Consider the following 26,847-nt stretch of genomic DNA (forward strand, 5'->3'; position numbering starts at 1 on the left):
AGAAAAAAAATGGAGCAAGAACAGTTGGGGCAAGCCTAATTTGGAAGGTAGGCCAGGTTTTAATGGTCAGATTAGAATAGATGAATATCTGCCCAGCTATAGTTCTTAAAGCTTATAAATAAATTTAACAGTTCTGGGCTGGAGAGATGGCTCAGCCGTTAAAGGCTAGGCTCACAACCATAAATATAAGAGTTCCGTTCCCAGCACCTACGGCTGTCTCTCCAGCCAACCAAAAAAAAAACCAAAACAAAACAAAACAACAACAACAAAACAAACAAACAAACAAACAAAACCAGTTCTCCCTTATTTGGGAGCTAGAGTGGGTATAGAAAACTCAATACTTGCCAGGGGGTGGTGGCACACACCTTTAAGTCCAGCACTGGGGAGGCAGAGGCAGGCGGATCTCCATGAGTTCAAGGCCAGCCTGATCTACAGAGGGAGTTCCAGGATAGCCAGAGCTGTTACACAGAGAGACCCTGTCTCAAAAACAAACGAACAAGCAAACAAACAAAAAACAAAATAAAAAAAGAAAACTAAATACTTTGATTTTTACAGTGTACCTCCAGGCCTGGCCCCATCTTACTTTGACAAGGTTTCGGTCAGCACCCAGAGTTACATCATATTCTTTGTGATAATAATATAGTTTGTGTAATGTATAGGGCTCTCTGAGTGTGGCAAAGAAGGATCCTAAATATAAGGGGTTGGATCTGTGTCTGCCATTGACTAGTTGTGTGATCTTGGGAACATCTTATAGTCCCTCTGAGTTTGAGTCTTCCTCTACAAAATAGAAATGCTAACACCATACTCACGGTGTTGCTGTGAGGGTTAGAGATGTCAGTAAGGGATCCCAGCAGGGCCCCTTTTTTTAAAAAAAAATATTTTATTTAGTTTATGTGTGCTGGTGTGAGCGTGTCAGATCTTGGAGTCAAAGACAGTTGTGAGCTGCCATGCGGGTGCTGGGAATTGAACCCAGGTCCTTTGGAAGAGCAGGCAGTGCTCTTAACCACTGAGCCATCTCTCCAGCCCCCAGCATGTAAGGTTTTATAAGTTTATTAATCCTCATCTTCCTTCCTTTATTCCATCAGTACAAGTCAATCTAGAGATTAAAATAGATAAAACTGATGTGATTTCAGATGGTGTTGTCTTAGCGTTAGAGTATTTCTGGGAACTCCATGTGCTATGTGTGTCCTTTACACATAGAAATTTCTGAAAATATTCTATAACCCAAATAAACCTGTTTTTATTTTGGTCACCATGTGACTGGCTCTGATATACTTGGAGAATTAAATCATACGAGGAAGAAAGCTGTCTTAGTTAGGGTTTCTACTGCTGCAACCAAACACCATGACCAAAAAGCAAGTTGGGGAGCAAAGGGTTTATTCATCTTATAATTCCAGATCACAGTCCATCACTGGAGGAAGTCAGGACAGAAGCTTAAACAGTTCAGGGTCCTGCAGGGAGGAGCTGATGCAGAGGCCATGGAGGGGTGCTTCTCATTGGCTTGGTCCTCACCTCTTGCTCAGCCTGTTTCCTAATAGAACCCCAGACCGCCAGCCCAGGGATGGCACCGCCCAAAATGAGCTGGGCCCTCCCCCCACTGATCACTATTAAGAAGATGCCTTACAGCTGGGTCTTCCGGAGGCATCGTCTCAGTTAAGGTTCCTTCCTTTCAGATAACTAGCTTGCGTGTCAAGTTGACATGAGCCTAGCCAGCACAAACGCCTTTTCCTAAAAGACAGAGCTATCTCGAAGGTGTTCTCCATAGGAAGAAAGTAGGATGCTATTCCCCCGTAGTCAGCGTTTTTTAATCAACTCGCAAGGAAAACGGTGGTGACTCTATTTTTCTGCCTGAAGCTCTCCGTATTCAAATTTAGGCTTCAATCTTAAACCTGGCTTCTTTGAGTTTCGTTGTGTGCCCGGCACGTGCCCACCCCAGAACCTTCGTGGTACTTCCAGGCCAGGCCTCACAGGTACCAGCAGTCACTGCAGCTGTAGTTTGACCCACGGAGTGGCCGCTGAGGTGTGGGAGGCAGCCTGAGGTGGCGGCAGTTTCTGCTGTAGTTCTTTATTTAACACAGGCTCTTCCCGCCCCCCAGCTCTGGCAAGGCCCCCTTTCTCCACTGCCTCTTTGTGAGGTGGGAAGCCTGGGGCCTGTCATTTGCATTCCAGATTGAAAGGGACACAATTTAGAGTTTTCCTCCTTTTTTGGTGTCATGACAAACAAAAGGATATGAGCCGGATTTTCTTTTCTTTTCTTTTCTTTTTTTTCTTTTGGAAAAACACACAAGTACCAACTCCAGGGAGAAAGTTTCCCTCATTTTCACTTGTAGTCATTTTTGTGTACTGTGACCCCCACTTTAACAGAGAAAAAAAATTTTTTTAATGGGATGGAGGATGGTAGGTTGTGTGTGGCATGGAAAAAAAATAATTTTTTTTTTCTCTCTCCTTCAGCTTTCCTCAGGCATTTAATTCCTGGATGAAGCCCTACAATGGCAAGTAAAACTTCCCCGTTGCGCCAGCAAGACGGCTCAATGTGTAAAGGTACTTGTGGCCCAAGTTTCACTACCAGAGTTCAGTCCTGGGGATCCACACAGTAGGAGAGAACCAGCCCCCTCAAGTTGTTCAGTGGTCATACCCTTCCCCTCCCCCCATTCATACATAGCCCAAACAAAAAGTAAAATGTAATACAAACTTAAAAAAAAAAATCCTGGTACTCAGGGCCAAAACTTCGTCTGTGGCACGCGTGCTGCAGGCCTCTAGTAGGACGTCCCCTTAATCTTGACTTCTGGGGTTCTGCCCCCCACCCCACCCCAACACACACACACACACACACACACACACACACACACACACTACACACACCGCAGGAGCTGTGGCTTCTTGAAGGACCTTTGCTTGAGGAATAAAGATATTTGAGTCAGACATGGCAGCACATACCCGTCATCCCAGCAGTCTGGAGCCAGAGAAAGGAAGATTATTGCCAGTTTGACGCTAGAATGCTCTACAATAAGAAGAAAGAAAGGAAGGAAGGAAGGAAGTTACTTCAACTCCTATGAGCACTGGCTGCTCTTCCAGAGGACTGGGGTTCAGTTCCCAGTACCCACACAGTGGCTCATAACTGTTTGCAATTTCAGTTCCAAGGGGCCCAGCACCCTTTTCTTTGCAGAGCTGGGTGGAAAGTTGTCCCGAGACGGGAGCGCCTCAGACAGAGTTCACTATTGGATGGCCAGAGGCGCACTTTCTCATGTCTTCATACTTGCTCTCTGGCTGACCCAGGAAAACAGGAGCCTCCCAGGTCAGGGTGCTGCAGAGAGTCAGAAGAGAGGCTGCACTCGTGAGGAGGCAGCAGCTTGGCACCGCAGCACTAGCTAGACAGACCTGGGCCCTGGGGGAAACACTGTGTCACGTAAGAGGCTGACGGAGGGCAAGCCAAGAGTGGCCGGAAGGAGAAAGGTGACTCCCATGGCCTGGGCCAACGAAGGGTTTTGGACAGGAAAGGGGACTCATAACACAGCACACTTGACAGGAATTGTTTAAGGCTTTAAAGCTTTGCCAAGTAATACGAGACAGGCTCTATAAGCATTTTAGCTATATATAGGGAGTAACCTGAAAATGCCGCCTCCTGTAGCACTCCCGCTTTTGAACTGACAGCGCCTCCCTCCTGGGAGGATAGAGTGGGGGAGGGGGTCCTGCCAGAGACAGACAAAAGTAGGGGAACACTGCCTTTGAAGAATTTCCTCCCTTTTCATGCCTGGGGTGTAACCAGAGACCAGTGTCAACAAAGAATCTGGGCTTGGGAAAGCTTTTGTGTGCAGCTCTCTTTGGGGGGGGGGGGGCGTGACTCGCTTTTTCAGAGGTCAGTGAATTGTAAATTGTATAAGTTTACATCCTCCTGAACTCCAGGGGAGGGGGCTTCTGAGAGGGTGTGAGTGGGAGAGAGGTGGGTGGTGTCACTGCGGGGACATCCTGGAAACTTGCTGTACGTAAGACCAGGCCTGGCCACAAGAAATCCTCCCACTTAGAAGAGAGCAGGATGTGCACGTGGGTTCTCGTGTTCGCATCTGACTTTGCTCTAGCAAATAAATCTATATTAAAATTTGGAAATATGGTACTATAAACAAGTTCAGAGATGGCAAAAGCAATAAAGTCAAGTGATTTGGTATTTGGTATGACTGATTGTACTCCTGCAGTTAGAACTACTTGTGTGCCTTCCACTAGCGTCTACTCTATGCTGTGCTCTCACAAGTTGGGGCAGGTTTTTTTGTTTTTTGTTTTGTTTTGTTTTGTTGTTTTGTTTTTTGAGACAGGGTTTCTCTGTGTAGTCCTGGCTGCCCTGGACTCACTTTGTAGACCAGGCTGGCCTTGAACTCACAGTGATCCATCTGCCTCTGCCTACCACGTGCTGGGATTCAAGGCGTGCGCCACTATTCTGTGTGTGTGTGTGTGCGCGCGCGCGTGCTCGCGTGCTTTCGCCTTCCTGAGGTAGACATTTCCACTGTTCTACTCCTTGCTCTTTGAGAGTCTCTCAACTGAACCCAGGGCTCAGTGAAAAGGCTGCTCTAGCCAGCTTGCTCAGAAGCCCTTTCTCTGCTGTCCAAATGCTAAGCTCAGGCAGGCCATGTGCCCATCTGGCACACAGCTGGCGTGTGCGGAGCTGCACTCCATGCTTTGCACAGCAAACACTCTGTTCACTGAGCCTCGTCCCCCCGCCCCACCATGATGATTTTTGACCCATAGTTCCCATCTCTCCCAACTCCGACACCCGCTGGCTTGACAATGGATGTGACACATTCGTGCTTGATGGCCGTTTGGCCCGTTCCAGACACTATACTGAGTACTCACGCTTTTCATCCCAGCACTCGGGAGGCAGAGGCAGGCGGATTGCTGTGAGTTCGAGGCCAGCCTGGTCTACAAAGCAAGTCCAGGACAGCCAAGGCTACACAGAGAAACCCTGACTCAAAAAACAAACAAACAAAATAAACAAACCAAAACCCCACAAAACACACAACAACAACAACAACAGCAACAACAACCAAACAGGCTTTCACTCTCTCTGAATGTATAATCTATGTTGGAGGAAAGCAAACATTAAAAAAATGCAAGTGATGTGATTTATCAGTCGCTGATACTTAACACAAAGAAACGTAAGAGACATCCAGGAGGTAGACAGCGGCATCTCTCCGGAAGTGAACTGAGAGGAGGTAGCTTCCTGGGGGTCACTCTAGACAGGGAGTGGGGCGAAGGCACAGCGGTGGAAAGTACAGTTGATGGGACCCGTTACTGCAGACCTAGGGGCCTTGTGGATCATTGCGAACCCCGAATTCTCTTGTGGGTGAAGTGGGAAGCCTCTAGAACGTCTTCAGAAGTGAGACAAAACATCTTGGCTGCTGTTTTTTAAAAAACAAATCCAGGAGGACAAAGGTGGAAGCAGAGAAACAGGATACGGCGATCTACGCAAGAGGCGATGGTGGCTCAGTCTAAGGATTTTCTAGATTTGACGTTGGGGAAGGAGAGCTGGCAAGATTTCTTGCTGAGTGGAATTCTGGGCTGAAAAGAAACAAAGGTGAGTCAGCACCTCACCCCTGAGCAGTCTGAGCAGGGAGCAGGGTGAAGACTGACCCCTGCATGCTGGTCTAGGGTGATGTCTTTTTCTCATGGTCGGCATCAGCAACCCAGTTTCACCCAGATCTGGAGAAGAAAGCAAGAGCAACATTTAGGCTGACATCGTTAACTCATGTGCGATTCCTGGGCAAAGAAGCCAAGGAGTGTGGCCCAGGCTCTGGGCTTCTTCCTGCAGGGCTCAGGAGGAATTTGGAGATGTCAAAGAGAGATCAGGCCAGAGAGGGCTGTGGGAAGAAGTCCTGGCTTCTCCAAGCAGGATAGCATCATTTATTCTTCCATCTTTTCATTCGTTCCACATCTATTGAAAACTGTTATGCTAGTCGCTATGCCAGGTGCTGTGCAAGGCGAATAAAATCCTGTCTGGTAGAAACTCACATGTGTGCAAATGATGGGTGTACAAGATGCTTTGGCAGTCCAGATTGAAAACCTCCTTTTGTCTGTCTGTCCATGTCTGTGTTCGTGCCTGTGCACGCACAAAGGGGAAGTTACTGGGTGGCTCGTCTGGTGCACCTCGATTCCTCACTTCTAGAGCCATGTGGCCACACTCTCTGGTTAGAGACAAGTTGGAATAAAGTGTTAGTAGAGAGGCCCCAAGTTAACCTCTTTGTCCTCGGCATTGATGACCGCTCGCTTAACCGTTCTGTAATCTGTCTCTTGTGCTCCAGTTCTGCCTGCTAAGGAGCTGTTCCAGCTTCACAGCTGTTCGCTTTCAGAGGCCCCTTAGGCTTCTCTTGTCTAGAGCCCAGCCCTGGAGAAAATCCCACTTCCTCTTTTCCGCACCAGTCAGTCTTACTAACATGTTACAAATGAGGGAGGTTAAGCAGTTTGTCTAAATTCATATAAGTAGAGAAGAAAACAGGGCATTGAATTTACTCCCGAAGTTCAAAATTCTGACTGGTATGATCTCATTGGACATATCTGTGTGTAAAACCCGTGTGCCACAATCCTAGGTGATCGTAGGAGGAAGTGGCAACATGAGAGATAATTAGGCCATGAGGCTGCGGCCCTTATATTTAGGATTGGTGCCTTTTTTTTTTAATTTAAGAAAAAAAAATTTTTTTTGAGACAGGGTTTCTCTATGTAGCCCTGGATGTCCTGGACTCACTTTATAGACCAGGCTGTCCTCAAACTCACAGAGATCCACCTGCCTCTGCCTCCCTGAGTGCTGGGATTACAGGCATGCTTCTCCACAACTGGCTAACTGGGATTGGTGAAAGCAGAGAGAGCTGTCCACTTACTCCAGCATGTGAGAGCATGGTGGACTGACCAGAGTCAGCTGTCAGGGAGCAGGCATTCACCAGGTAGTGCCAGGACCTGATCTTTCACCTCCTGTCCTTCAGAGCTCTAAGAAATATGTTTCTGTTGTTTGTCACCCACCCTCAGGTGTCTTTTTATAGTAGCTCTCAGAGGATGCCAGCTGAAAACAATCGTAATGTTTTAAATTCAGAGTGTTCTAGGAGGAAAGCTGAGACACTGTGGAGTTGCTTTAGAATCTTTTCAGTTTTTTGTTTTTGTTTTTTTTTTAACTAAATGTCCTGTGTGTCCTCTGGTTCATACTCATTTCTGCCTCCAAAGTATGTATAGTATTTTGCAAGTGAACATAGTTTGCTTTTCAAATCTAAAATCTCATACATGAGCTTTTGTGATCTACACTTGTATTTTAATTAATTAGTTAATTAATTTGTGTGTGTGTGTGTCTGTCTGTCTCTCTGTGTAGGCCTGCATATGCCATGGTATGTGGATGCAAATCAAAGGACAGCCTTTGGGGGTCCCCTGTCTGCTTCCGCCGTGTTGAGGCAGCATCTTCTGTCTCTGCTGCTGGGCTGACTGTCTTAGTGCTCTGTTGCTGTGGAGAGACACCATGGCCTCGGCGACTCTTATAAAAGAAAGCTCATGGCAGGAAGCATGGCAGCATGCTGGTGGACAAGGTGCTGGAGAGGGAGCCGATAACTCTACATCTGGATCTGCAGGCAGCAGGGAGGGATGGAGGCGGGGAGGGATGGAGGGGAGAGAGAGAGAGAGAGAGAGAGAGAGAGAGAGAGAGAGAGAGAGAGAGAGAGAGAGAGAGAGAGAGACTCCAACAAGGCCACACCTACTCCTGTATGGCCACACTTTTTAATCCTTTCAAACAGTGCCACTCTCTAGTGACTAAACATTCAAATATATGAGCCAACGGGAGCCATTCTTTTTTTCTTTTTCTTTTTCTTTCTTTCTTTCTTTCTTTCTTTCTTTCTTTCTTTCTTTTTTTTGTCTTTTGAGACAGGGTTTCTCTGTGTAGCCTTGGCTGTCCTGGACGCGCTTTGTAGACCAGGCTGGTCTCGAACTCACAGCGATCCGCCTGCCTCTGCCTCCCGAGTGCTGGGATTAAAGGTGTGTGCCACCACGACCGGCTCGGGAGCCATTCTTGTTGTTGTTTTTTTAAACGGGAGCCATTCTTATTCAAACCACCATATTGATATTCTGACCTAGCTGGCCCACAGCTTCAGGGTAATTCTGTCTCTGCCTCACTGTACTAATGTTGGGATTATGGCTTGCGTCATGGCTTCTAGCTTTTCATGTAGGTTCTAGGGATGGAATTTGGGTCGTGTCTATGGCTACAGGTTTTCATCAGCTCCACTATTTTGGGGACCTTATGTCTGTATTTTCTTGGTTTCCGCTCATGTGGTCTATGCTTCTTGCTTATTTTGTCTCCTCAACCTGTTTATTTGGTTCAGAAATCTGTTTTGAAGCAAATTAATAGAATTTGGACAGATACCTTAGTGGCAGAGCGCATAAGCTCTGTTTGGGTCCTACTACTGAAAAAAGTAATATAGAAAATTAGAGTTTTAGGATAATGTTATTCTTCAGAGGACCTTTATCTACTGGTTTCTGGGTTACTGGTTTCTGGCTTCAGCACAGACCATGATTGCAATAGAGCCACAGACCCAGACAAGGCCCTTCAGTGCAGCTGGGACCATGGATAGCAACATGGGCTCAGACTGTAGCACAGACCAAGGACATCCTCCTGGCTTCCCACGGCAACATGGGTCACAGACATCAACACAGACCCAGACACAGTGGGTCCACCGACCCAGACATGGCCCTCGGCAGCATCACGAGTCCAGTAATCACCATGGCCCCAAGTGACAACACAGGCCACCCAAATCAATGTGCCCCACTCCCCCATGGTAGAATGATCCATGGACATCAACATGGCCCTCAGTTTGCATCACAAACCATGGAAATCCATGTGGCCTTTGGTGGTCACATGGGCCACAGACCTGGCCACATCAGGGCCACTGACCTACACATGGCCCTCAGTGGCATCCTGGGACACCGTGGTTCTTTGAGGAGACACAATCTAGAAAGTGGACTGTTTTTTATTTGGGGCATAGGGTAACCCCAAGGCTGGGCAGCTTGTTTGGGGGCTGAGTCTGCATCTCCTTAAGCTCCAGGCTGCTCCACACCACCCTATGGACCCACTGGGCAACAATCTGATTTCAGCCCTCTCTCGTGCCTGTCACTGCTGCCATGTCACCAGTTCTGCCTCTCTCCGCAACACATGTACTGCCCCGCTCTTCCATCACTCCCATCTCTCCATCACCTGTTCCCTCCTGGGTGTGGTGGCAATTATGTCTGTGGGGGGGGGAAGGGCAAAATCAAATTTATATCATTAATCACTTTATAAATCCTTGAGGTTTGTTATATTTCAGCTTTTTACCTTTCAATCTTTTATGTGTTGTTCAATCTTTTTGCTTTGTCTGTGTATTGTCTGTCTAAGTTAGGGTTCTATGGCTGTGAAGAAACACCGTGACCACAGCAACTAAAGGAAAGCATTTAATTGGGGTTGGCTTACGGTTTAGAGGTCTAGTCCATTGTGGTCATGGTAGGGAGCATGGTGGCAAGTGGGCAGACGTGGTGCTGGGGAGGCAGCTGGGAGCTCTACATCTGGATCAGCAAACAGCAGGAAGAGAGCTGGGGGTCAGTCTGGCGCTATGCATTCTAATGCTAATTACTGCCCCCCCCATCCCCCAGGATCTAGTTGCTGCCCAGACAAGCACATTCTTTGTTGTGTTAACCTTGCTCTACCTATGTAAAGTTGATTGGTTAATAAAAATGGGCGAGACCTAGGCAGGGCAGAAATGAGGTAGGCGTGGCTAAGGGTCCCAGGTTGGGGGAGAGTAAGATCTTGGATAAGAGAGACCCATGTAGACCAGGAGGAGGGACTCCCAAGTTCTGCACAGAAAGAAGCAACCCAGATGAACAGTTTATGCAAATATTTTGGGATTATGGATGGGAAATAGCCCAGATAGAAATGATTAAAGCAGATGGCATGAGATACGGGCTGGGAGCGAATGGGAGGTGGGAGGTAGCTTAGGGGGTTAATATCTGCCCAACCCCAGGTAAAATACGGCCTATTCTAAAATACAGCAGGTGTCTGTGCCATTTATTGATTGATAGCAGATTAGATAATACTGCTGTAATAATTATAGGTATTTAATAATAAATATTATTCGATATTTTTATATTTACTACAATAAGAGAGTGACACTGGGCCTGGCTTGAGCATCTGAAACCTCAACTCCACCCTCCAGTGACATACTTTAATGTCTATATTGGGTTTCTTGTTTTGTTTTGTTTTGTTTTGTTTTTTGTTTTTCAAGACAGGGTCTCTATATGTAGCCTTAGCTGTCCTGGACTCACTTTGTAGACCAGGCTGGCCTCAAACTCACAGTGATCCACCAGCCTCTGCCTCTCAAGTGCTGGGATTAAAGGCGTGTGCCACTATGCCTGGCTTAATGTCTATATTGTAGGTGTAGCTGTACATATAGACACAGACATACAATCTGAAACTGATTAAAATATGTGTTTTGCAAATAACTTTCAAAACTTTTCATTGACTAATTCAAAAAATTCAGAGACTGCTATTTAGGATGAGACTTTGAGACCAGGTGAGTTGGTCATGCCTGTAATCCCAGGACTCAGGAGTGAAAGCAGGAAGACAGTGCATAGAAGACATCCTCAGCTCAACAGGAGTTGGAGGCCAGCCTAGGCTTTTATGAGATCCTGCCCGAGAAAAACAAAACAAAGCAAGGTTAGGGCTTGAAATTGCCTTCTAGGCTCTACCACTTTGGATGAGTAAGTGGGTCTTTATTGACAACACTACCACGTCTCTCTCTCTCTCTGGCTTTTTGAGACAGGGTTTCTCTGTGTAGCCTTGGCTGTCCTGGACTCACTGTGTAGACCAGGCTGGCCTCGAACTCAGAGATCCGTCTGCCTCTGCCTCCCAAGTGCTGGGATTAAAGGTGTGTGCCACCACGCCTGGCTTACCACGTCTCTTTCATATTGCCCTCTATCTATTGAGAACATAATACTTATCACAAATTATAACATTACTTTCTCTTTTTACTTGTTGTCTTATGGTTACTATTACTGTGGTGAAGCACCGTGACCCAAAAAAGCAACTTAGGGAATGTCTTAGTTAGGGTTTTATTGCTGTGAGGAGACACCACAACTATGGCAGCTTTTACTTACAACACAGCAGACCTGCCAATCCTGCCCCTCCTTCCTGTGGCGCTCTAGGGACCATGGCGGATCCTCAATAGAGGCAGCTCAAGATCAAGACCAGTGTGGTGAAGCGATTGGTCAAAGAAGAAGTAATGTATGAAAAAGAAGCAAAGTAGCAAGAAGAAAAGGTTGAAAAAATGAAAGTTGAAGATGGTGAAATCTATGCCATTAAGAAACAGGCAGAGGCGTGGTGGTGCAGGCCTTTAATCCCAGCTCTTGGAGGCAGAGGCTAGGCGGAGCACTGTGAGTTCGAGGCCAGCCTGGTCTGCACAGTGAGTCCAGGACAGCTAAAGCTAAACAGAGAAACCCTGTCTCAAACAACAACATCAACAAAAACAACAACAACAAGAAATAGGCAAAGATCCTGCAAGAGTCTGGGACAATGATCCTAGGTTCCCAGCCAGGGCTGGAGGCTGCACTTCCTGGTCTTCAGCAGATACTAGAAAGTGACAAAGGCTTGGAAGAAGCTGAGGAGGATAAGGAAGCATTGCAGCACTGGACTCAGTGAGCTTCTTCTGTACAGGGTGTTCTCTGCACTAAATCCTGGGGTCCACTCTGCAATTCGCTGTTTTTGTTTTTTTAGAGACAGGGTTTCTCTATGTTATCTTAGCCATCTTAGACTTGCTTTGTAGACCAGGTTGGCCTCGAACCCACAACGATCCGCCTGCCTCTGCCTCCCATGTGCTGGGATTACAGGTGTGCGCCACCACTGCCCAGCTTTGTACTTTGCTATTTTTGACCATTGTTTAATAAAATGAAAATGAGGTCCTTTTTTTTTATGCAGTTGCATATATTTTTCTTTGCATAACTTCATGTGTCAAATAAATGAGTTCATCTAATAACCAACCAACCAACAGCAACAAACATTTAATGGGGGCTACGTTTAACATCTATTTATGGTGCTGCTGAAGTATGATTCCCCAATATATAGTAACTTCTTAATGCTCTCTTTACCTTTATAACGGTTATGCTTATGTAAAGTAAATTTCTGCTCTCTGCCGTGATACTCTGAGCAAAAAAGTCAAACGACTAAGATGCCTATGGATCGAAACTTTGGAAACCATCAATCCACACAAAGCTCTCTTCCTTTACCTAGGTTATCTCAGGCATTTTGTCCCAGTGACAGAAAGCTGACAAACACAGTGTCTGGAGATAGTAGGCGAGGTCCTAGTTGATGGTGTGAACCTGAGGGGAAGCCACCAGTGCTCCCCCACAAGGTGTTCTGCTACCTCTGGGTGTTTGGAGAGATAAGTATATTCAATGCACCTTTGACTTAGGGCATTTTTAACTTGTGTGGGTTTATTGTGTTGTAACCCATTGTAAGTCAAAGAGAATCTGTATTTACTTTGGCTCTCTTTCTGTCTTCTGAATCTTTGTAAGCCAGTGGTGGCACATGTGTTTAATTCTAGCGATGGGGAGGCAGAAGTAGGCGGATCTCTGAGTTCCAGGCTAGTCTGGTCTACCGAGGAAGTTCATGTGTGTCTTGAAGGTGGAATTGGGTCATTAGGCTTGGCAGCAAGCTCCTTTACCAGCTGAGCCATATTGCCGGCCCCTGCATAGCTTTCTGCTACTCCTGCCCGGGGCTTTTCTCTTCTAGTCTGTCTAGTTGGGGTTTCTATTGCTGTGAATGGACATTATGACCATGACAACTTTTTTTTTTCCTTCAAAACAGGGTTTCTCTGTGTCATCCTATCCATCCTGGACTCAATTTGTAGACCAGGCTAGCCTTGAACTCACAGTGATCCTCCTGTCTCTGCCTCCCAAGTGCTGGGATTAAAGGTGCATGCCACCATATGACAACTCTTACAAAGGAAACCATTTAATTAGGAGCTACAGTCAAGAAGGTTAGTCCACTGTCATCATGGTGGGAAGCATGGTAGCATGCAGGCAGACATAGTGCTCTACCTCAGAACCCAAAGACAGCAGGAAGAGAGAGTGACACTGAGCTTGGCTGGAGCTTCTGAAACCTCAAAGCCCACTCCCAGTGATGTAATTCCTCCAACAAGGCCACACCTACTCCAACAAGGCCATACCTCCTAATAGCACCACCCCCTATGGGCCAACGGGGGCTGTTTTAATTTAAACTACCACACTCTCCTAGTCTGTTGTTCTCTCAAGGGGATGTCAAAAGCTCAGCTACAAATGTCACCTCATCAAGCTATGTTCTATCACACTTGCCACTTATTTAATTTATTATTCTCTTTACATCCCTTATGTCCTAAAAGTGCCTTTTTGCTCTTTGTAAAATTCTGGTGTCTGATACCTAATGTCTTTGGTTCTTTGCTATCTCCAGCATCTGGAATGGTGCCTGGTATGTGGAAGGTGTTCACTAGATATTGCTGGTTACAAATGCTGTGTCTGGCTTGGGATTCTTACTTTATTGCTTAATCTTCATGGGAAAACGAACAATCGCAGAAAGGAACATGGTAGCCTGGGAAATACCGATGCTCCAGCCTTGCTGCCTTCCCACCTGTGGTAGCTGCTGGGATCCTGCCAGCCTGGCAGAGTGGCCGAAATGGTCTGTACTCTCCCTGCCTCCTGTTGTGCCTTGACACCCTGGGTTGTCTCACATGACTTCCCCGCACACAGTTGCTGGGAGTCTAAGCTTAGTCGCCTTTAGGTCTCAGCTTTGGGAAGCTGGAATCCTGGGCTGCTGCCTGGAGCCATGTGCAAAACTAACAGGGTCTTTGGACCTGGAGCTGGAGAAAGATGTTCTCCAAATGACATCTGAGAGTCCTCCTGAAGGGGACGCTCCAGTCTCTGCAGCACAGGACTTGGAAGTGTTTGCAGGTCCACCTCAGGCTCACCTGTCCTCAAGGTAGGACACTCTGACTGGACTGACCACCTTTCCCTTCTGCCCTTTATCTAAGAGCCGCTTAGGGATGCTGACTCTGGTTGATGACTTTGGTCTTGCCTATATGCCTTGTTGTGCCAGGAGCAAACTGAAGATGGTTTTGACAAGAAGCAAAGGTTGTGGGTGGGAGACTTGACAGCTGCTGCTGGAGCCTCCTTGGGGCTTGTGTTAGGACAGCTCATCCTCCTCTGGAATGTTTCTTTGTTTATGTGGAAGCTCAGGTCAACAACTTGTTACACACTCCATAGCAGGTCCTATTGCCAGTTAGGTGCTGAGACTCCCTAAGACTGTGGCTCTGACCCTTCCTGATGCTGGGATGCTTTAATGCAGTTCATTATGTGGTGGTGACCCCCCCCCCCCACTATAACATTATTTCATTGCAAGGAGTGTGCAAGTGTGCAGAGGTGCTCATAATGGTAGCGGGGGCAGATGACATTTATTGGCTACTTGCTATATGATACACCCTGACCTAAGGTTTTCTCTGTGGGCACACATTTAATCCTCGCATTATCTGCTCACATTGGAAGGAAACAAGACACACAGCAATGCAGTAAATTGCTCAAGGGCACCTGCCTGGCAAGTGCAGAGTCCAGATTCAAGTTCTAGGAGAGCTCGAGGAGCTGTTTGCCTCCTTGAACAGCTTGGGGCTTGTCCAATCAGGCGATGGGAATCCACCCAGAGGTTTAAAATAAATTGAATGCCAGGCGGTGGTGGCACATGCCTTTAATCCCAGCTCTTGGGAGGCAGAGGCAGACAGATTGCTGTGAGTTCGAGGCCAGCCTGGTCTACAAAGTGAGTCCAGGACAGCCAAGGCTACACAGAGAAACCCTGTCTCGAACCTCTCCCCCGCAAATAAACTAAACTAAACTGAGTGGGATGTCTCTGCGTATGCCTCTAATCCTATCATCTGAGGCTGAGGCAGGACATTGCCTTTGAGGACAGCCTGGGCTACATAGCAAGGATCCTGTATCTGAACGAAAACAAACAACAAACACCACCCCAACACACACACGCGCGCGCGCGCACACGTACAGGCACACATACATACACACATACACTCACATACACACATACGCACACAAAGCAAACACGCGCGCGCGCATACACACACACACACACACACACACACGCACACCCTCCTGCGTTACTGCCGAACCTAGCAGAACAAAGAAGAAAAGCTCCCCACTTTGTTTGTTTTCTTTGCCTGTTGCCTGTTTCTCTATAAGGCAAGCAGCGGACTCCTTGTTAGACGGACAGGTAGCTTATCTTTGAAAGATGTAAGTACAAGATCCAGGGGACATTTTCTTCACTTCACAGACAGTCATGGTGGCAGAAGGGAGGACAGAACATTGAGGGAATATGGGCATGACAGCCACTAACAGGAAACTGACCACACCCTTCATTATAGAGGATATCGGCGGGCACGAGCCAGCCTCTTCTCATAAGCTCCCTGGCTTTAGACAGTCTGCGTTTCTCTCTTTCCTCCCGCCTGGCGCTCCTCAGATCATTAGTACTAAACTATTGAAATAGATGTTGGGTCCAAACAGCAATTTAGCAAAGAAGACAAGTTCTTCTCGTCTGGCTGTGGACCTAGAGGAAGGGGTGCTCACGGACAGGCCAGAGAATCGCAGCTACTGTAGCGCATCCACCCACATCCTCTCTGCCGGCTGCCCTAAGTTGTCCAGGTGCGCCTGCGCAGACTCAGAAGACTCTGAAGCTGTGCGCAGACTCATATCCTTGCTTCAGCAGCCTTCTATAGGAGAAGGGAAGTCAGGCTAAGGGTAAAGCTAGATCAGACCTCGGGCTGATACTTGCTTTTGTGATGTTAAGGGAAAATGCCTGGACTTTTCTAGTATTCCTTGCCTGCAGCGCAAGGCAGTTGAGTGGAGATTAACTTCACTAGAAACAATAAAAAGAACTGTAGCTGAGGTTTACTGAGTGAGAGCCATAGCCTGACCTTGGTATAGCCATTTGGCACGCTTTTAAATTAATTATTTTTTGTTTGAGACAGGAGTGCGTGTGTCCCAGACTGGCCTTGAACTTGCCATGTAGCTGAAGCTGACCTCAAACTCCTGATCTTCCAGACTCTGCTTCCCAAGTCCTGTAACTACAGATGAGCCTAAGCCTGGCTTTGTTTATGTTTGTTTACAAATGTTACAATAATCCAAGCTCAGTGAAGCTCACTGATGCTATCTCTTGTCCTACCTGAAGCTCTTTGCATTAGTCAGCTATTACTGTGTAACAAAACCTCAGTAGTGAAAACAACGGGAAACGTATAGCACAGATTTGCTGTGGCTCAGTGTAGGGTATGTGTGTAGCATACATAAGGTTATGGGTTTGAGCTCTAGCATTCAGAAATAAATAAACGAAACAAACAAATGAATAAATCTCAGTTTCTGTGTTTCAGCAATGTCGTGATTCAGTGGTTCCAGCTTGGAGTTTTTTATGAGTTTGCTGGGGCTACGTTTATCTCAAGTCTTGGCTAGAGTTCATGGGTCACTTCCAAAATGGCAGGTCACCATAGGATTGTCCCTGAGACCACTGGAATATCCTCAAAGTTTGTCAGGTGGCTTCCCCTAAATGAGTGATCCAAGATACAGTAGCAGCTATAGGTCTCTGATGACCTTGGAAGGCATGCCCTGCGATTTCTACAACACCTGTGGTTACATCACTCAGCCCATTCCAAGTGAAGAGAACTCCGCTAGGGTCTCTCTCTGTCTCCTCTGTCTTTGTCTCTTATACACACACACACACACACACACACACACACACACACACACACACGGTGTGACTGTGACCTTAGGATCATTGGTGGTATCTTTGAAGTTGCACGCTACATCCTCCCCATGTATTTGTTTAACACTGTTGTGTTTTGCTGTAATAACACTTATCTATAATGATGGGTTTTGGTTTTTTGATACTTACTTCCTCTAAGTAGATGAAGAGCTTTCCAAGAGCAGGATTCTTTCTCTCTTGCTGTATTTCAAGTGCCTAGCACAGTACCAGGCCCATAGTTGGTACCCTTCACTGAGTACAAGATGGACACGGCTAATAACTGCTTCAGCCCTGGACAGTTGTTTTGACACAGAGTGACTGCACTTTGACTTTTCTTTTATCACGTCTGCATTCTTTGAAAAATTTACCAGCTGGGCATGGTGGCACATGCCTATAATCCCAACACTCAGGAGGCTGAGGCAGGAGGATCTCTGTGAGTTTGAGGCTAGCCTGGTCTACAAAGAGAGCTCAGGACAGCAAGAGCTCTGTGTCTATGTAACAGAGAAACCCTGCTTCAAAAAAAAAAAACACTAAAAAAAGAAAAAAAAGAAAAAAAAAGAAAGAAAGAAAGAAAGAAAAGAAAAGGAAAGAAACTTTGTGTGTAAATAACTGTATTAAAGTGACTGAGCACATTTTCCTTTAAAAGTCCCACATGCAATTAAAGCCATTATTTGACTAGTGAGTGTCTTGCTAAATTACACATGGACTGCTAACTTGATTATGTTTGTGGGAATTATCCATTTTCTGGATTATTTGCTAGAAAAAGAGAAGTCCTTTGCTGGCCACCCACTCTTCATTTTCCTCCCCAGCCTCCTGAGGGAGGGGCCCTGGTATTCATCATAGTCACAGTGGGGTACCCTAGAACAATGCCTCACCCACCCACTCTCCTGGCTAAGGAGGAGAAATTCGGAGCAGGCAGGGAGAGAAACCGGATGACTTGTTCCTATTATCCCCCCTTCCCTAGGGCGTTCTGGGTGCAGAGCTTTGGAGCGAGGGATGGATGCTGCCTGTGGGAGAGAGCGTGTGGGTGTCTGAGGAAGACCAGATGAGTGAGAGCCAGGAGAAGGCCACCAGAGTGGCTGCTAAGGCTGTTCTGGTCTTGCCTCTAAGGAAACATGGCGCTGTCAACTCCTGAGTTTCCTCCAGGCTCCTCCCAGTCCCCCTGCAGTAGGAAATCAGAGGGTCTCTAGGCCAAAGGCTGCCTCAGGGGAAACAAAAGAGTTTGCCTTCAGGTGAAATCACCTATAGGAACCACATGGTGGCTGTGGACAACTGAACTAAGATGAGTCCCCACCAGCAGATGGACAGGCAAGCGTCTTCAGGTAGTGAGTTTGTCTGCACTAACGTTGACAAGATGGCTCCCTCTGAAGAAGGGTTATAGGTAACATTTAGCTGGAGTTCATTAGGGGTAGATTCTCCTAGGGCCTGCCTTCTCTTTCCCACGGCCCCTCAGGAGGGGGTGTGCTTGTGGCAAAGAGCACAAACTTGACCAGTTTGCCTGCTGCAGCCCAAACCCTTGGTCATGTACTCAGCAGAGGCGACTTTAAGTGGTCCTTTCACTCTGCAGTGCCTCCATTTCCTCTCATGTAAAGTGAGGATAAGGATTGTGCTTTGCTCAGGAGCCCAACAACCGAATTGGAAGAAGTCATGGAAAGCGTTTTGGTCATTATATTCACATGTCATAGTCATGTATGGAGCAGTGACTATTGTCATGTGCTGGAGTAAGGAAGTGGTGACAAGTTCCTAGACGAGACTTTCATGACGCTTGCACTTGTGTATGTGAGCTGTGTGTGTGTGTGTGTGTGTGTGTGTGTGTGTGTGTGTGTGTGTATGTGAAGTTAAGAACTGCCCATCCCCAATGTCTCAGTTAGGGTGTCCATTGCTGCGAAGAGACACCATGACCATGGCAACTTTTATAAAGAAAAGCATTTAATTGGGGCTGGCTTACCTTTCAGAGGTTTAGTCCATTATCATCATGGCGGGAAGCATGCCGTGCAGCAGACACGGTGCAGGGGACGGAGACTAGAGTCCTACAACTGGAGCCGAAGGTAGCAAAGAAGAGAAATGAGACACACTTTCCTTCTTCAACAAGGCCACACCTAATAGTGCCACTCCCTGTGCACCTACAGGGACCATTTTTATTCAAACCCCCACATTCCACTCCCTGGCTCCCATAGGCTTGTAGACATATCATGACGCAAAATGCATTTAGTCCAGCTTCAAAAGTCCTCATAGTCTATCAGAGTATGCTACTGCTTAAAAGTCCAAAGTTCAAAGTCTCTTCTGAGATTCAACCCCCCATTTCCTGACTGATGATTGACGTGGGAAAGTCCAATCCACTGTGAAGAGGTGGTCTTGGGTTGTAGAAGAAAGTGGCAGAGTAAGCCATGGAAAGCACGCTAGTGAGCAACCTTCCTCCATGGTCTCTTGCTTTAGAGCCTGTCTCTAGGTTCCTGTCTTAAGTTCCTGCTTTGACCTCCCTTGGAGATGGGCATTTGGTTACGGTGTTTGCCTTAGCAGCAGAGAAGACAACAAAGCGCACAAAGACCTTCAAGAGGGAAAGAACTTGGCGAATCAGTAGAGAGAACGTGGTTGCTGGGGCTAAGGCACCTGGGCAGGTGAACAAGCAGGAGAGGCCAGACAATGCAGAGTGCAGACCCAGGAAGTCCTGGGAGTCAGCGTTTTATTCTCACTCTGGCTGGAAGCCACTGCATAGTTCCTCTCAACGGAGGCATATAGGAATTGATTTGCACTTTACAAAGGTCACTTAGGCTGCCTTTAAGGAGGGGAAGACTGCCTGGAACTGACTGAAAGTGGAAGGAAGTAGGAAGCCGGAGGATAAGGGTTCCATAGAAAAACATGGGCCCAGTTCAGCTGGAGGTAAAAGTCATGAGAAAAGAGTTGCACTGTAGACATGGGGCTAGTGTCTTGGCGTTTGGGTAGGCCTGAGGGAAGCAAGGAACAAACCAAAGAAGCCCTTTGGGGTTTGGTTGGCACAACTGAGTGGATGGACATGCCAGTGAAGGAGGCAGGAAGTGAGCTTGAAAAACAGTGTCATGTCTGTAGTATAAAGACTTAAAGATTGTGTGAGTATCTGATGCTCTTGATATGCCGGTCTACTGTTTTCCGTCTCTGCGTGCATGAGCTATGTGTGGCTCGACTATGGAATTCCCCCCACAAGGCTTTGCATTTGAACACTGAGTCCCTAGCTGGCCCTAGTTGAGTTGTGTAACTTTTGTGTGTGTGTTTCTCATGTGGGTGCAGGTGCACATATGTGTGTGGGATGTATGTAGAGGCCATAGGTCAAGCTTGGCTGTCATTCCTTGCTGTTGATCACTTGGTTTTTGAAACAAGATCTATCATTGGTCTGAAACTTGCCCAGTAGGCTGTGCTGGCCATCCAGAGAGCCCACGAGTCCTCTCCAGTGCTGGGATTACAGGTGTGCCTTATGCCCAGCTTTAAAAAAAATGATTTAATTTATTATTTATTGTATTGTACATGTCTCTGTGGGCATATGTCTACATGGGAACTGCTACCCACAGGAGCCAGAAGATTGCAGCACAAAGCCCCTGGAGCTGGCGTTAATGGTGTTTGTGAGCCACCTGATATGGATGCTGGGAGCTAAACTCTAGGCTTTTGCACAAACAGTATGTACTCTTAAAGATCATCTCTTCAGGCCTCTAGTGCTGGAGACGGACTCCTCCTCTTCCTTATATGCCTCTCTCTTCCATTCAAATGTGGGTTCTAGAATATCAAACGCGGCCCTCGTGCTAGCAGGGCAAGCCTTTACCAACAGAACCATCACCACAGCCCGAGCTGTGGAACTTTTTTTTTATTTTTCAGTTTAAAATTGAAAATAGACCTAAGTTGTGGACCTAAAGAAGTGAGGCCTGGTCGCTGGAAGTAGGCCCTGAGTTACAGCTGTACAGCATCTGCCTGCCAAGGCTACGAGGCCAGCAGGGCTGGTTCCTGCTGCCCTCCCTCCTAAAGACGAGCCAGAACAAACCTCCTGCCCTTCAAGTTGCCTCTTGCCAGGTATGTTGGTCACAGCCATGAGAAAAGTGGCAGATATGGTAGGCTTGTGATAGTTCTCCACATGGGACAACTCCCTTTTCCCATGTGACATTCACGGTTAAACTCATTTATCTTCCAAGGACCACACCCCATGCTCTCTCTTTTCTGTTTTGACCCTATAGGGCATGGCATTTATATCTCTTTAGATAAGCACATCCACTTCTTTATTGGACAGTAGCACCCTTGAAGGGGGGCACCCATCACCTCCCGAGTTCCCTGGTACCAGGACTCACTTGCACGAGAGAGTGACCATACGTGAGGTAGAGTATTGAACAGAATTGGAAGTCCCGGAGGAGAGGAGGAGAGGAGGAGAGGGCTGCATTGAGTGGGACAGTTGAAGGAAGGGTTGTTCCTAAGTTTCCTGGTTTTCCACTTACTAACTGGACTCTGGAGGATGCAGCCAATCTTCAGCGCCAACCGGAGAAAGGAAGGAAGTGCCAGGCTTATGCAGACATAGAAACATGGTTTTGGATGATGAATATAAATGATTTTAGAGTGTACTCAGTTGTTACTAGTCATATTTGTTATTCCCTCTTCTCTCTAGATAGTAAGGACAATATTACAATAGGTCAAAATAGAAGTGATGGGAGGATGCCAGTATTGGCTTCAATTACTCTACTTTTACAATGGTTTAAGAGACTCATGTCCACTATATATTTAGTACTGCATTTCTGGCACTAAAAACAGTATCTATTTAAAACACCAAGATGGATATCTATTTAGATTGACTAGTATTACATGTTGTTAGGGAAGGTTAGCAATCTTTATCACCTCTTTTCATTTCTACCATATAAAAAACAAATCTGCTGGGCACGGTGGCTCACGCCTTTAATCCAAGCACTTGGGAGGCAGAGGCAGGAGGATCTCTGAGTTTGAGGCCAGCCTGGTCTATATAGTGAGTTTCAAGATAGCCAGGGCTACACAGAGAAACACTGTGTTAAAAAAAAAAAGAGTGGGGGTGGGGGGCTGGAGATATGGCTCAGTGGTTAAGAGCACTGCCTGCTCTTCCAGAGTTCCTGAGTTCAATTCCCAGCACCCACATGGTGGCTCACAACCATCTATAATGTGATCTGATGCCCTCCTCTGGCCTGCAGATGTACATACAGGCAGAGCACTGTATACATAATAATAAATAAATAAATCTTAAAAAACAAATAGATAGACAGACAGAAACAATGCTGTAACATGGTGATTTAAAATGACAACTTAGGGCTGGAGAGATGGCTCAGAGGTTAAGAGCTGGAGAGATGGCTCAGAGGTTAAGAGCACTGACTGCTTTTCCGGAGGTCCTGAGTTCAATTCCTAGCAACCACATGGTGGCTCAGAACCATCAATAATGTGATCTGATGCCCTCTTCTGGCCTGCAGGTATACATGCAGACAGAGCACTGAATACATAATAAATAAATCTTTAAAAAAAATAAAATAAAATGACAACTTAATTTATGCCCCTTTCCCCTTTTTTTCAGTTTAGAATTTGAGCTGGGACTTCTTGGTAACTCTGGCCTGGGGTGACTTGGCTGAATGTGTCTGGCCTCACTGTGAACCGCTGGCAGGCCAATTGGGAAAACTGGGTTAATTCCCACAGGGTCTTCTCTGTGGTTTATCCCGATATGGTGGGAGAGGCAGATGAGTGAGAACAGAATTATGCAATACCACCCAAAGCCCTTATTCTGAACTTTTCAGTGTTGCTTCTGCCTCAAAGTGTTGCACAAGGGAAGTCACAAACGCTGCCCAGATCCCAGAGATGGATAAACTGCCTCTCGTTAAAGGGCTGTCGAGAAGCAAAGCTGACGGCATAGACTGCAGATTCGGGAAAGGGTGCAGAGCCGTGGCTGCTTTTGCAATTCTTCAGCAAGACGCAGAACACCTTTCCTAAAGTACCAGAAACGCTGGCGAGCTGTTTAAATATGAAGATACCTCATCTGACGAAACAATAGGGAATTATTCCGTTTTAAAAGGCAGAACTGGGGCTTATTAAAGGACGTCTTAAACTCTAGATTTTAAGCATGAGAGTTAACAGAAGGAAAGAGACACGGGAGTAAAGCTGAGAGCCTAGACTGGGTTTCACTCAATTTCCCACTGTTATTCTTGGTGTATTGGTTTTGGTCTTAACAAGATGTCTCCGACAGTTGTGGCTTTGCTTACAGATGACAAAGTCCAGAGGAAAATGGCTGGCTTGTCTTTTAGAAGTGAGGGGACGCCGCCTAGAGCAATGGCTCTCAACCTTCCTAATGCCGGGACTGTTTAATACGGTTCCTCATGCTGTGGTGAACCCCCAGCCATAAAACTGGTTTCCTTGTTACTTCATAACTTTTTTTTTTTGCTGCTGTCATGAGCTGTAAGGTAACTATCTGATATGTTACCCCTGTGGGGGTCACAGCCCACATGTTCCTACTCCATGCCTGGGCATTGATGGGTAGAAAGCTCTGATGGTCGACTACTCACTGCTACTTATGTAGGTGGGGAGCGGCCGGGGGTGGTGGACATAGTGGGCCTCATGCATACATTGCCACACCCAAAGAAGAGCAGGTTAGGGATGCCAGGAGTAGGGCAAGCAGCCTTACCCAGCACTGTAGGCTTGGGCTTGTTTTTTCTGTATGTTCCACAGTTTACAGTGTTTTAAGTAAAAATAGCAAGCACAACAGCAAAAGTAATAGATAGAAAGCATTTTTGGCAGGAGACGATGTGGATACAGAATATCAAGATGGGCAAGTGACAATCAACAGTTTTTCAGAATTGGGCCAACGAGGTGGTCCAGGGGTGGCACACTTTTGTGCAAAGCCTGGGACCTGAGGTACGGTGAGAGGGGAGAAGTCACAGCGTTGTCTTCTGCCTTCCACATTTTCACTGTAACACACTAATAATAAGCTTTAAATTTTTGAAATGATTTACTTATTTTTTATTTTACGTGCATTGGTGTTTTGCCTATATGTGTGTCTGTGTGAGGGTATCAGATTTCCCTAGAGTTGGAGTTACAGATGGTTGTGAACAGTCTCGTGGGTGCTGGGAATTGAACTCAGGACCTCTGGAAGAACAGCCAGTGCTCTTAACCGCTGAGCCGTGTCTCCAGCCCAGATAATAAACTTTTTAAAAATTTTAATCCATAGGATTCTTATTTTGACTCCCGTGTTCGCTACTTGAGATGTGTAGTAGGAAACACATTTCTTTAAATCTGAGAGAGCATCACGGGCTGTCTCATAGCTTACGTGCCTGTGCTGTTCCATAGCACAACGCGTTGTAAAAGCACCCGAAAGCTTTGAAGCTTTAATTCACAGAGCTGGTTTGTAAAAGGTGAAAGACCCTATCTCAATACACAGAAACTTCTGGGCACAATGAAGAAGTTTGCCTGCAGGCCAGTTGGAAAGTTGTTTTTGTCCTGTTACAGTTTGTTTGAGTATCTGTTTTCCTGTTTTCTGCCCTTGTTAACTGCTTACTCTTCAAAAGCCTTTTCCTCTTTCTGTAAGTGTCACCGAGACAGGGAAATCCAAGGCTCTGGGTAGTGAGTCCCACACTGGGGCTCTCAGTGAAATCTGCGTTGCTGCAGCTGATTGAACAGAATTTGCTCTTTTGCATGGATGTGAGCACGGGTGTGTGTGGTGGTGGTTGTAAATCATTTTGCCTAGAATGTCTTAAATACCCTCTACGTGACTTTTTAAAAAAATCCCACAGTGCTTTTAGAAAAAAAAATTAACAGTGTGTAGTTGGTCAGTGTTCAAACATTGGTAATGAAAGTATAAATTTACAGGTTTTGGAGGAGGCAGACTTTTGCTTACTTTGGCCTCTGGGGTGCAGTTGAGGTATTAATGTAAATAATTGGTTATGTTAGGCACATGTCTATCCCATCTTCTGATAAATGTTTTAAAAACACTGCCTGTAGGACAGTGAACTAGCAGACACTGTGAAAGGGCCACCAAATTAAACAGAATTACTATACGCACCGGCAATTCTACTCGACTATATATTAAAATAAATAAATAAATAAATAAATAAAGCAACAATGAAAGCAGGCACCTGGGTAGGTGCTATCCAGCACCCCTCACAGTAGTGTTGTTCAGCAGAGACCAAAGGCAGGAGCAAACCAAGTGTCTCCTGACTGACAAATAGGGAAAGAAAATAGGACAAGAGCTGACAATTAGCCTTAATCTAACCACTTTGGGCTCCAGTGTGGATGAAGATCCAGCCACCCAAAGACCCAAACTGTGATTCATCACCTTTGCTGACTTGAGGTGGGAGGTCATACGTAAGTTTCTCTATATCCTATCGACTCTAATGCATTCATATCTTAATAAATATCATAGGCAACATTTTTTTTTGATACAGGGTTTCTCTGTGTAGCCTTGACTATGCTGGACTCACTTTGTAGACCAGGCTGGCCTCGAACTCACAGCGATCCGCCTGCCTCTGCCTCCCGAGTGCTGGGATCAAAGGTGTGCGCCATCACGCCCAGCTTATGCAACATTTTTTTCTTTTTTCTTTTTTTTGGGTTTTTTTTTTTTTTTTTTTTTTTTTTTTTTTTTTTGGTTTTTTGAGACAGGGTCTCTTTGTGTAGCCTTGGCTGTCCTGGACTCACTTTGTACATCAGGCTGGCCTCGAACTCACAGCGATCCGCCTGCCTCTGCCTCCCAAGTGCTGGGATTAAAGGCGTGCGCCACATTTTTAATTGAACAGTGCTTCCATAATTTTGTTCCCAGAGATGGCAGGAAACCTGAAAACTCAGTTGTAAGTCACAGCAGCCCTGGATAGAACAAATGTCTGTGGAATGGATAGATCTTGGTTAGGGGGGTTAAAAAAAAAAAAGAGGAATTGTGTGGATTTGGAGCCCCGCCCCACTGCTTGTTCTAGAATTCCTTTTGTGTATGATCTCTAATGGAGCCAGTGTAAACAATCCAGTAAGTGCTCGAAGAAGGCTTAGCAGCGTCTACCAAGCTCTTAGGGAGAGAGAGGCCTTCCCTGCTAATCTTTCCTTCTGCCCAATGTGGGTAATGGTGCCTCTCTCTCTCCTCTCCCAAGCACAGACCATGGAGCTTAGAAGTAACTGAGTGTCTTGGTGTCTTATGGGTGCTGTAAGAAATGCCCACACAAACAAAGCAGGTGGCTTACAGCAAGGGTTCTTTTGCAATTCTGGGGGCTTTTGAAGTCTGCAGGAAAGATATGGGCAAGTTGGGTTTTTTTTGGGGGGGGGACTCAATAGGCAAACTGTCCCAGGCCTCTCTCCTTTTTGGGGGGTGGGTACCCTGAATCCCTCGTGTTCCTTGGCTTGTGGACACATCCTGCTCTCTTCCTCTCTGGACAGTTCTCTCATGTCTGCCTTCTGCCCTTATCTTTAAGAACACTTGCCATTTGACTCAGGGCCCACGCCAAGCCAGGATGACCTCATCTCAAGATGCATAACTTAATTGTGTAGGTCCTTTGACCAAATAAGGTCACATTCCCAGATTCTGGGTGTATGCTTTGTGGTAGTTCCACATTCGGCACATGTTTCTAGCTTCTTCCCCTTTTTGTCTCTCCTGGGAGTGAGTCTGCCTACTGGAACGTGAAGTCTTGCTATTAATCAGGAGCCCACTGCTTCTAGGAATCCCGTCAAAGGATGGATGAATCAGCACAGTTCTACCTGCAAGATTAGAACCCACGGACCTGCAGCTATTTGGTCTGAATTCTTCACTGTCATTGAACAGGGATGGTCTCTCCATCTTCTGTATGCCTCGATCTTTATTTCTCAAATAAACATTCATGAATGAGATTAAGATGGCTATTTATTCTTCTTTCTTTGGGGTCCCTTGTAAATTCCATAAATATTACTTAAACCATGGCTCAGTGTGACCAGTGTTTGAAATTCCCACCTCCGCTCACTGACGTACACAGAATTAACATGTCTAATGGGTCTTCCAGGTCTTCATTTGCATATCTTGTCTTCATACTCATTTGCATATCTTCTTCTGTTACATTTTATTCCTTTGTGTTATAGTTGTCTGA

The 26,847-nt window shown here is 46.3% G+C and overlaps 1 long non-coding RNA gene across 5 annotated transcripts in view; it reads left to right on the top strand.

Moving 5' to 3' along the window:
* The window catches only part of LOC311607623, a 96,385-nt gene that overhangs the window by 18,019 nt on the left and 51,519 nt on the right, over positions 1-26,847 (top strand). For all 5 annotated transcript variants that reach the window (XR_014782663.1, XR_014782664.1, XR_014782665.1 and 2 more), the window contains exon 2: positions 2,452-2,541. This is a non-coding gene — a long non-coding RNA (uncharacterized lncRNA). The remainder of the gene's footprint in view (positions 1-2,451; positions 2,542-26,847) is intronic.

This window comes from Acomys minous (assembly GCF_964271855.1).
Source record: "Acomys minous genome assembly, chromosome: 10".
In the NCBI taxonomy this organism is placed as follows: Eukaryota; Metazoa; Chordata; class Mammalia; order Rodentia; family Muridae; genus Acomys; species Acomys minous.